The sequence below is a fragment of the Megalobrama amblycephala genome, linkage group LG14 (genome assembly GCF_018812025.1).
Source record: "Megalobrama amblycephala isolate DHTTF-2021 linkage group LG14, ASM1881202v1, whole genome shotgun sequence".
Classification (NCBI taxonomy): domain Eukaryota; kingdom Metazoa; phylum Chordata; class Actinopteri; order Cypriniformes; family Xenocyprididae; genus Megalobrama; species Megalobrama amblycephala.
The window spans coordinates 27,908,421-27,916,659 of record NC_063057.1 but is presented as its reverse complement, the minus strand read 5'-3'; the positions used below and the strand labels follow the sequence as shown (position 1 = coordinate 27,916,659).

General features: G+C 36.7%; 1 long non-coding RNA gene across 2 annotated transcripts; it reads right to left on the bottom strand.

The window, feature by feature from the left end:
- Positions 1–382: 382 nt before the first annotated feature.
- LOC125245213 lies at positions 383–3,567 on the bottom strand. 2 transcript variants are annotated; one of them, XR_007179454.1, is made up of 4 exons: positions 2,457–3,567; positions 1,737–1,793; positions 1,326–1,438; positions 383–856 (listed from the first exon to the last, which is right to left on the bottom strand). It is a non-coding gene; the product is annotated as an uncharacterized LOC125245213 (long non-coding RNA). The 2 variants fall into 2 exon arrangements; XR_007179453.1 differs by having other exon boundaries at positions 384–856; positions 1,737–2,979.
- Between the last annotated feature and the right edge of the window lie 4,672 nt (positions 3,568–8,239).

Here is an 8,239-nt window from a genome sequence, read left to right as displayed (position 1 = left end):
TACAATTAGCCGATCCCGGCGCAAGTCCGGGTGCCGAAACTGAGCCGACACTGCCGGCATAGGGCCACAATCATGCCAGCATAAATTGTACAATTAGCCAGTCCTGGTGCGAGTCTGGGTTCCAAAGGGAAATGTATATGAAATACATAACTACATCTATTTAATTAATAAGAACTACAAAAAAAAAAAAAAAACATTTTACCAAAGCAATATTAGCTTGTTTGTTAAATTAAGTAGACCTATATGTATGTATAAGTATTAAGACAAGTAGTTCATGTAATTAACTGGTTATCAAAAACTACTAAAATATATTTTTAAAGACTTAAAGAAATTTTATATATATATATATATATATATATATATATATATATATATATATATATATTTTCATTTCCAGAAGTTGAACTGCAGAATGGAGGCTTTAAGTGTCACACTTTTGTACTGTAGGTGTAGTGCTTTACAGTGATTGGCTCTAAACTATTTGTGACAGTCACAAATCCTCTTTACACTTTAACTCATATTTTAGATGAGCTCAGACAAACCTGTATGTTACACCCCATGTACACCTGTAACTTCATGTGAAACCCATGTAAAATCATTGAGCAATATACCACAGAAAACAGTACCATGTTCTTCCGCAGGGCCTATAGCCATGTTTCCCAAAATGAAAACAATTAACTAATTCAAATTGAGCTTTTATTTCATTCCAAATGTGCACTGAAAATTGAGTGTTTAAAACATACAAAAGCAAATATTAAAATTACACATGAAGAAAAAAAACCTCAGATGTATAGGGTGTGTGTTTGTGTTCAAGTGCATGTGTTGTCTCAGTCCTCTGTCTTCTTCAGCAGGCTTCCTGTTTTGGAAAAACAAAATCAAAGATTAGGGCAGTACAAACACAAGTCTATTTGTTTTTATTTATTTTCTTTCAGCATTTTAGGATTGGATCTGTTATTTTCACATGATGACTGGTCTATGTATATTGGCAGTATAAACAAGCAGATACTGTGCAGATCCGCAGCATGCCCTCTAGAAGCCATCCAAGACTGAGTTCTTAGGATTACACAATCATTGGTATCTTTGTTGGTCAATTGGGGTTTTAATGGCATGCCCGCCAAGGTGCCTTGGCATGTAACAACGTAAAAACTTATACAAGGACTTTAAAGTTCACTTTGGATAAAAACTTTAAAATTGATTTAGTGTCATCAGTATCTTAGCATTACAGCTATACTGATGCATATAAACAAATAATCACGTTAGAGGGTTGCAAAATTTGGTAGAGTTACTGTGGACTACTTATAACATAAGCACACAAGGCAACTTACACTCATTGGTGGGCACATACTGCAGACTGTTGTTGACAGATGTCGGCGCTGACAGATGCTCAGGGGCTCCAGTGCATCATCAAACCCCCTGTTTTAGCTCCGCCCAAAAAATCCTGAAAAAAATATAAAATGCTCTAACTTCACAATTCAGTACTACATAGTTCAGTCTTTGTAATGTTTCAGCAATACATTTTTAACATTTATAATGTGTTTAGAAACAATTCTCAGACTTGACTTTACAGGGACTTTAAGGCTTTTTAAGACCTGAATTTTAAAATTGTAATTTCACAATATTATTTTTTTTAATCAAAATAAATGCAGCAGTGGTGAGCATAAAAGCTTTCTTTCAAATACATTACAAATCTGATCCTAAACTTTTGAATGTTAGTGTATGTTTGAGGTATCACTTACCAGTCACATGGTTCACAATGTCTAAAGATGTTCAACTGCACATCAGCATGGAAAAATCTGGGAACATAAAACAATTTGTCACAGAGCCAACAATATTTAGTAAACAATGGCATGCACATTATAAATAAACTATAGCAGAGTTGAAATGCAGAAAAGAAAAATAATAATATACAGAATATACACACAAAGAAATCTTAAGATAACAGAATTTACATTTTTAGGTTTAATGTTAACCTTACTTATTCAGTAATGCTCATACAATGTCACTTATGTTTGGACGTCAAAGCCATTTTACCATGAAAGATCAAACAAGTTTGAGATGTTTGGAAATGTTTACCATGACATATCAAAACGTGTTTTAAATAGTTTCAGCCCATTTACACTCTCCATGTACGTGACGTCACCGATTAACGGTACAGTGCATACTTTTAGGTTAAATTAATTAGCTTACCAGCAAAACCTTTACAAACCTATCAAAATCTCTCATCTACACATAAGATATATGATTAAAAGCCCAAACTTAAACGAGTTCACGTCTATAAGTTAGTTAACCTCTTATAGTTAATGTTAGCCTAACGGTTGAGATGCTAACGAACTTTTTCGAAGACACTAAACCATTTATATAAAGTAAATATTCAACGGAAGCCAGTCATTTACATTAAAGAAAGTGTCAGGAATATTTTTATGTACTATTTGTGTAATTATAGGGACTAAACTTACCTGAAAGTAGTGAAAACAACAGTGAGAGATGGGGTTCGCTGCTTGTCAGTTGAGAGGTGCCGCGACGTTTCCATGGTAACTTTCTCCGCTCCAGTTCAAATGCGACTCGAATGATCACGCGCACGCACATTAAAACACGTAAAAGTCACGCAGCATTTACATGTAGATTTGAAACATTATGTTACATGATACTGATTATGGAGTGAATTAATTGATAATTTTGGTTGCCGTCCCTACAAAACATTGTTAAATGGGACAGTTACTGATTGTATGATTATGAATTAAATAATTACCAAATTCATTTAATTTTAATATATTAAACAAAGCAAAAAAGAGAATGTGGCAAAATGTTAGGTCTAAAAACTATATATTGACTTTGGTGATTTCTTCATTCTTTTTTGTTTGTATGTTTTGATTGTTTAATCCATTTAAAATTAATTTTAAATCTGAATTTGGTAATTATTTAATTATATAAAATTAAAATACTAATGCAATAAAATAACAAACATTAACAGGGAGAGGCCAGAGCATAATATATTTTTTAAAACAATAAATAAGTTTGTTTAATCAATTAAAATTTACTGAATTTGGTAATTATTTAATTATATAAAATTAAAATACTAATGCAATAAAATAACTAACATTAACAGGGAGAGGCCAGAGTATAATATATATTTTTAAAACAATAAATAAGTTGTAATTATATATTATGTTATATTAAAATATATTGCATTTAAGTAATTTCATGACAAATGCAGATCAGTTTGCTATATAGTTAAAAGATGACCCACTTTGAAAAGTTCTTAGACCCCATGTCCCAGTCCCTGATCTATCCACTCTCAATATATAACCTAACCTTCTCCAGGTCTGTAATGGCAATATTGTATGCAAAATGAGGCCAGCACTTATGGCCCATAATTGGCCTGAATGTGCCTAATGTGCCATTTGTCAACCACAATCGGGCCAGATCCACACAACCAAAGCCTGGCCAAATCTGGCAACCATTACTGGGCCAGAGCTGGCTCACTTCTGGCATGCCGGTGCCAGTACACAGCCGAGTGAGCCGACACTCAGCCGCAATTGGCCCGATTCCGCTGGCTACCTGGGGTATGAGACCTGTAAAGCCTCGTTTACACTGCACGCGTGTGTGGCTCGTTACGGCTGCGACGCGGCTACCGGAGCTGATACACGGCCACTCTAGTCAATGCTTGTGTTTACACCAGCCGCGGCGCGGTGCGTTTGAGAAGCGGCTCGACGCGCCGCTTCGCTAAAGATAGGCGCCTCGCCTCCAAGACGCGCAGCTCAAATACAAAACAAAGTCAAAATAATCACCCTGTGTAAAAATCCCGCTCATATTTTACATCACTAGAAACTGAGGACAAGAGATTCGAAGTTGAAAAACTTGAAATTTCTTTGTTTGAGTTGACATCGCGCAGAGGACGGAACAACACCTTGTCGGAGCCGTAACGAGCCGCACACGCATGCAGTGTAAACAAGGCTTCGAGGCTTAACTTGAGCAACAGCGCCAAGCCGCGAACTCGTTCTGAATATTTTAAAGGCGTAACAGCTGATGAAAAAGCAGAGACGATTGTAGACGAAAATGAAGAGAGATTTTATCTTAGTTTTTATTTTATACAAAACATTTTCGTCTCGTCTTTTTTCGTCAACAATAATGCATGTTAATTTAGTCTTAAGGCTGGTTCACACTGTGCGATTTTGGCCACGATTTGGTCGTCTGAGACAAATTTTGCAAATCCTAAAAGATTCCTATAATCCTAGTCTAAAATCTGTTGTCTTTGATCACTAGTTTGACATGTTCACAGACAGCCGATTAATGACCGCTGCGATCAAAGTTTACCTCCAACGAAATTCTGGCAGTGTCAGAAGATTTGGCGCACAATCCTCCAGTGTGACTTCTCCTACGACGAACGTCAAATTGTCTTCGTTTTTCAAGACAAGCCGTGATCAAAATTAATGATCGAGATGTCGCTGTTTGCCACCATTTCAGTCCCGTGTGTAAAGCAGCTCACAGTCATCGAATGTGTATATTTTGATGATGTAAAACTCCGGACAAGTTTTCATGCGCGCGTCCGTTTTTAACACATCTTGATTGTCATACAGTCTGACATTAATGACAGCCGAGATCCCACAGTGTGACATGAGGATCATGTTCGTACAGTCTGACAAGTAACCATCGTAAAGGACTATTATAAATCGCACAGTGTGAACCCGGCTTTAGTCAGCGTTTTTGGACAGTGGTGCAGTCTTGTCATCGTCTCGTCTTAGTCATGAAAAAAAAGGTCGTTGACGAACATATTTCGTCTCGTCTCGTCTGACGAAATTAACACTACTTCGAAGGTTGATGATGACGTAGAGCAAGAACACAAGGACGCAAGATCGCTGAAGAACGCATATTGAGAAACAGCCATTGAATCACGAACAATTCGTTCAAAGCTGCAGATTCGTTCATGGAACACCACTGTGTGTTGTAGTTCTGCTGTGGCTTTCATTGGAGCTATTAGTTTGTGGCAAATACTGACAATACTGTGAAGAACTTCACTTAAAATTACCCTTTTGTTTGCTGAAATGTTATATTATCAATATCACATTTGCAGTCGTGTGGATAGTTGGATTTGCATTATTGCTCGTATAATATTATCAACATTAAAAAGAACTCACAAAAGGTTAGTTTTGTATCAAGAGGGTGAATCATAAATTGATCTTGATGCACCTTTAGTGCCAGGCTATTTGTTCAAGTGTTAAATCTACAGGTGATATGAGCAGAGTCTCTTAACATGGGCTCATTTCTTTCAGATGGAAAGAAAGTGTAGATTTACTGCATGAATTTGTTCTCACTGAGGCCACTGCTAAAAGACCAGTTTGTAAAGCAATCACTAGAGAAGATACACAATAAATCATGACAACAATAAAAAACACATGGAACTCTAAACTAAGTAATAATGTACTAAAATCACAATCAGTTCACATTAAACGAAGCAACAAAACAGTTTTTTGTAGTACAAATCTAAATTATAACATCTGAATTTTTATCTTCTCTGACAAATAGTTAATAACTGGTTAATTTCAGCATAGTGCAGAAATATAATAAACACAAATTACTTATGACTTTCATAATTAAACAAAAGAATAACCATGAATGATGATTTTTTTTTATATGTTTTAGTTGCTTAATAACAACTCTTTGCATAGTCTCATGGCAAACTCATTACACGTTGAATCAAAGTAGCTTCACCGGGTGTGAGGCAACACTGGAGTTTAAAATTAGGTCTTGAGGTCGTCTCACATCCTTTTTCCAGTAAACCAGCAATGATTGCTCAAGAATATTGTCTTCATTTTCTGCCAAGAACAAATCGCATTCTTTTTCTAGGTAACCTAATGATGCAAAAACTTGTGAAAATGAGATCCAGGCAGTTTTTAAAGTTGATGAAAAATTATTTATTCATTACAATTAAATTTAGCCTCACACGCAAACTTTAATCGATAATGAAAATACTTAATAAAACCAAAAGGTAAAATAACCATCATAAAGTATTAATCAATAGTTAATAAGAGTATTGTAAAATTTAGAGTATTGTATAATTTAGAGTATTGTATCTAATAGATGAAGATCAAAAAGAGCAATAATTAAGACATTTGCAGATAAGAGACGAGAAGTAGAAACCAAGGAGAGCAAAGGAGAGAAAAAGCTGCATTATCAATGACCTGATCAGCTTTATACCATGAGCATATAGGGAAATTTACATCCCACACAAACGGATGTTTTTGTTAAAAGAAAAGGTTAAATGGTTTTACCCAGTGTCAAAAAATAGATATGAGTTGTTTTGACCCCCTTTGGGAATTTTGCAAATCTTACCCTTTTAAATGTCATCAGGAAAAATAACAGACATATTTTGATCAGATTTCAAAGTCAAATGGTTAATTCTGCAGGCGTCCAATGTCTAACCACAAACGTGTCAGCGTGACCTGTCACATTGGAACACTCGAAGAACAACTGAACATAACAAGCATACTCTTAAATATAAAATAACCATAAGGGTACAATCACCAGTGAATACTTGAAAATATGATAAGAATTAATCTATAAAGTATGAGTACATAAATATATGAAAGCAAAATTAAAACTGATAAATCATAAGCCATAAATGATTAAAAATGAATATCAATAAAAGTGCATGAATATGAATATTGACCATTTCGGATCCATCACCTAAAAAAAATAATAATTAAAAAAAAAGCATCTCCATTTCATCCCCCAAGTCATTTACTAAATATTTGCTAAAATACAGCTGTTGTGGCATAAAAATTCCAACTTTTTCTATGTCAGTCATATTTATTTATAAAGCACATTTATATTCAGGCCAGCTGATAATACCTAGAATATCAAAATCAACCGCAGGTGGTAGATCCTTCTCCTATTTGGCAGCTAAACTCTGGAACAATCTTCCTAGCATTGTTCGGGAAGCAGACACACTCTGTCAGTTTAAATCTAGAGTAAAAACGCATCTCTTTAACCTGGCATACACATAACACATTATATATTTATATTTTCAAATCCGTTAAAGGATTATTAGGCTGCATAAATTAGGTCAGCCGGAACCGGGAACACTTCCTATAACACCAGATGTACTCGTTACATCAGAAGAAGACTTGCATCTACGCTAATATTAGTCTTTCTGTTTATCCCGAAGTTTGCCGTAGTCAACCGGATCCGGGCCGTATCCAGCTGAGACCAAGGACCTGCGCCTTGACACGACCACAACGCAGCCCTGAAGTATCAGCAGAGATCGAGACGACTAGATCATCCATTGTGAAGACATCATCAACACAACAGCCAGTGCCACAGTTCCTCAACAAACCGTCCATACCGGCGTGATGAATACGATCCTCAACTGTGTCGTGTTCTCTATTTTAAAACGTGGGTAAATAGCACACAAAACACCCGTGAACTCCTCACTAGCCATGCATTTATTCAACCAACCCAACAACGCCCCCTCGTGGGTGAAACACATATATTTTACACATTTTCTGTAACCTTACTCCCCCTTTTTGCTTTTTTTTTTTTTTTTTTTTAAAAAGAGTAAACCACCTGATTAAGGTTACAGTAGAGTGACTACAAATCCAGTCTTTTAGGTTTCATGACTGGCCTCCCAGATCTGGTTCTAGTTACTCCTTGTGGACTGGCAGAATATGTTTGAGGTGTCAGGGCATTTTGTGTCTCTGTAATATTCCCAGACAACTGCGAACCAGCCTGGGTGTCACAACCACCCTCCATGGGAATGAGGAAATGACGGTTCCTCCGAACAGTTCCATGAGGCACATCCACCTGGTAAGAACGTGGTGTTGGATGTTTCTCCACCACAGTTCCTGTCACCTTTTGATCCGTGACCCACACCTGATCGCCAGGTGCGAGCTAGTTCAAATCATGCACTCGATGACGGTAATTGAAGTATCTCATGTCAGCACTTCTTTTCTTTTTCTCCTGAACACGTAAGGTGCTGCTGTCAGGCAACACCGGGTCCAGAAGACTTGGGAGAAATGGCACCGTAGTACGAAGACGGCGTCCCATGAGCAGCTGGGCAGGGCTGTACCCGTTGTGAAGTGGAGTTGACCTGTATGACAGTAAAGCAAGGTAAGGATCTTGCTCTTTTTTGAGGAGGTTTTTTACAGTCTGTACAGCCCGCTCAGCCTCACCATTGCTGCGTGGATGCTTCGGGCTACTAGTGACATGTTTGAAACCGTAAGTAGCTGCGAACTTCGAGAAA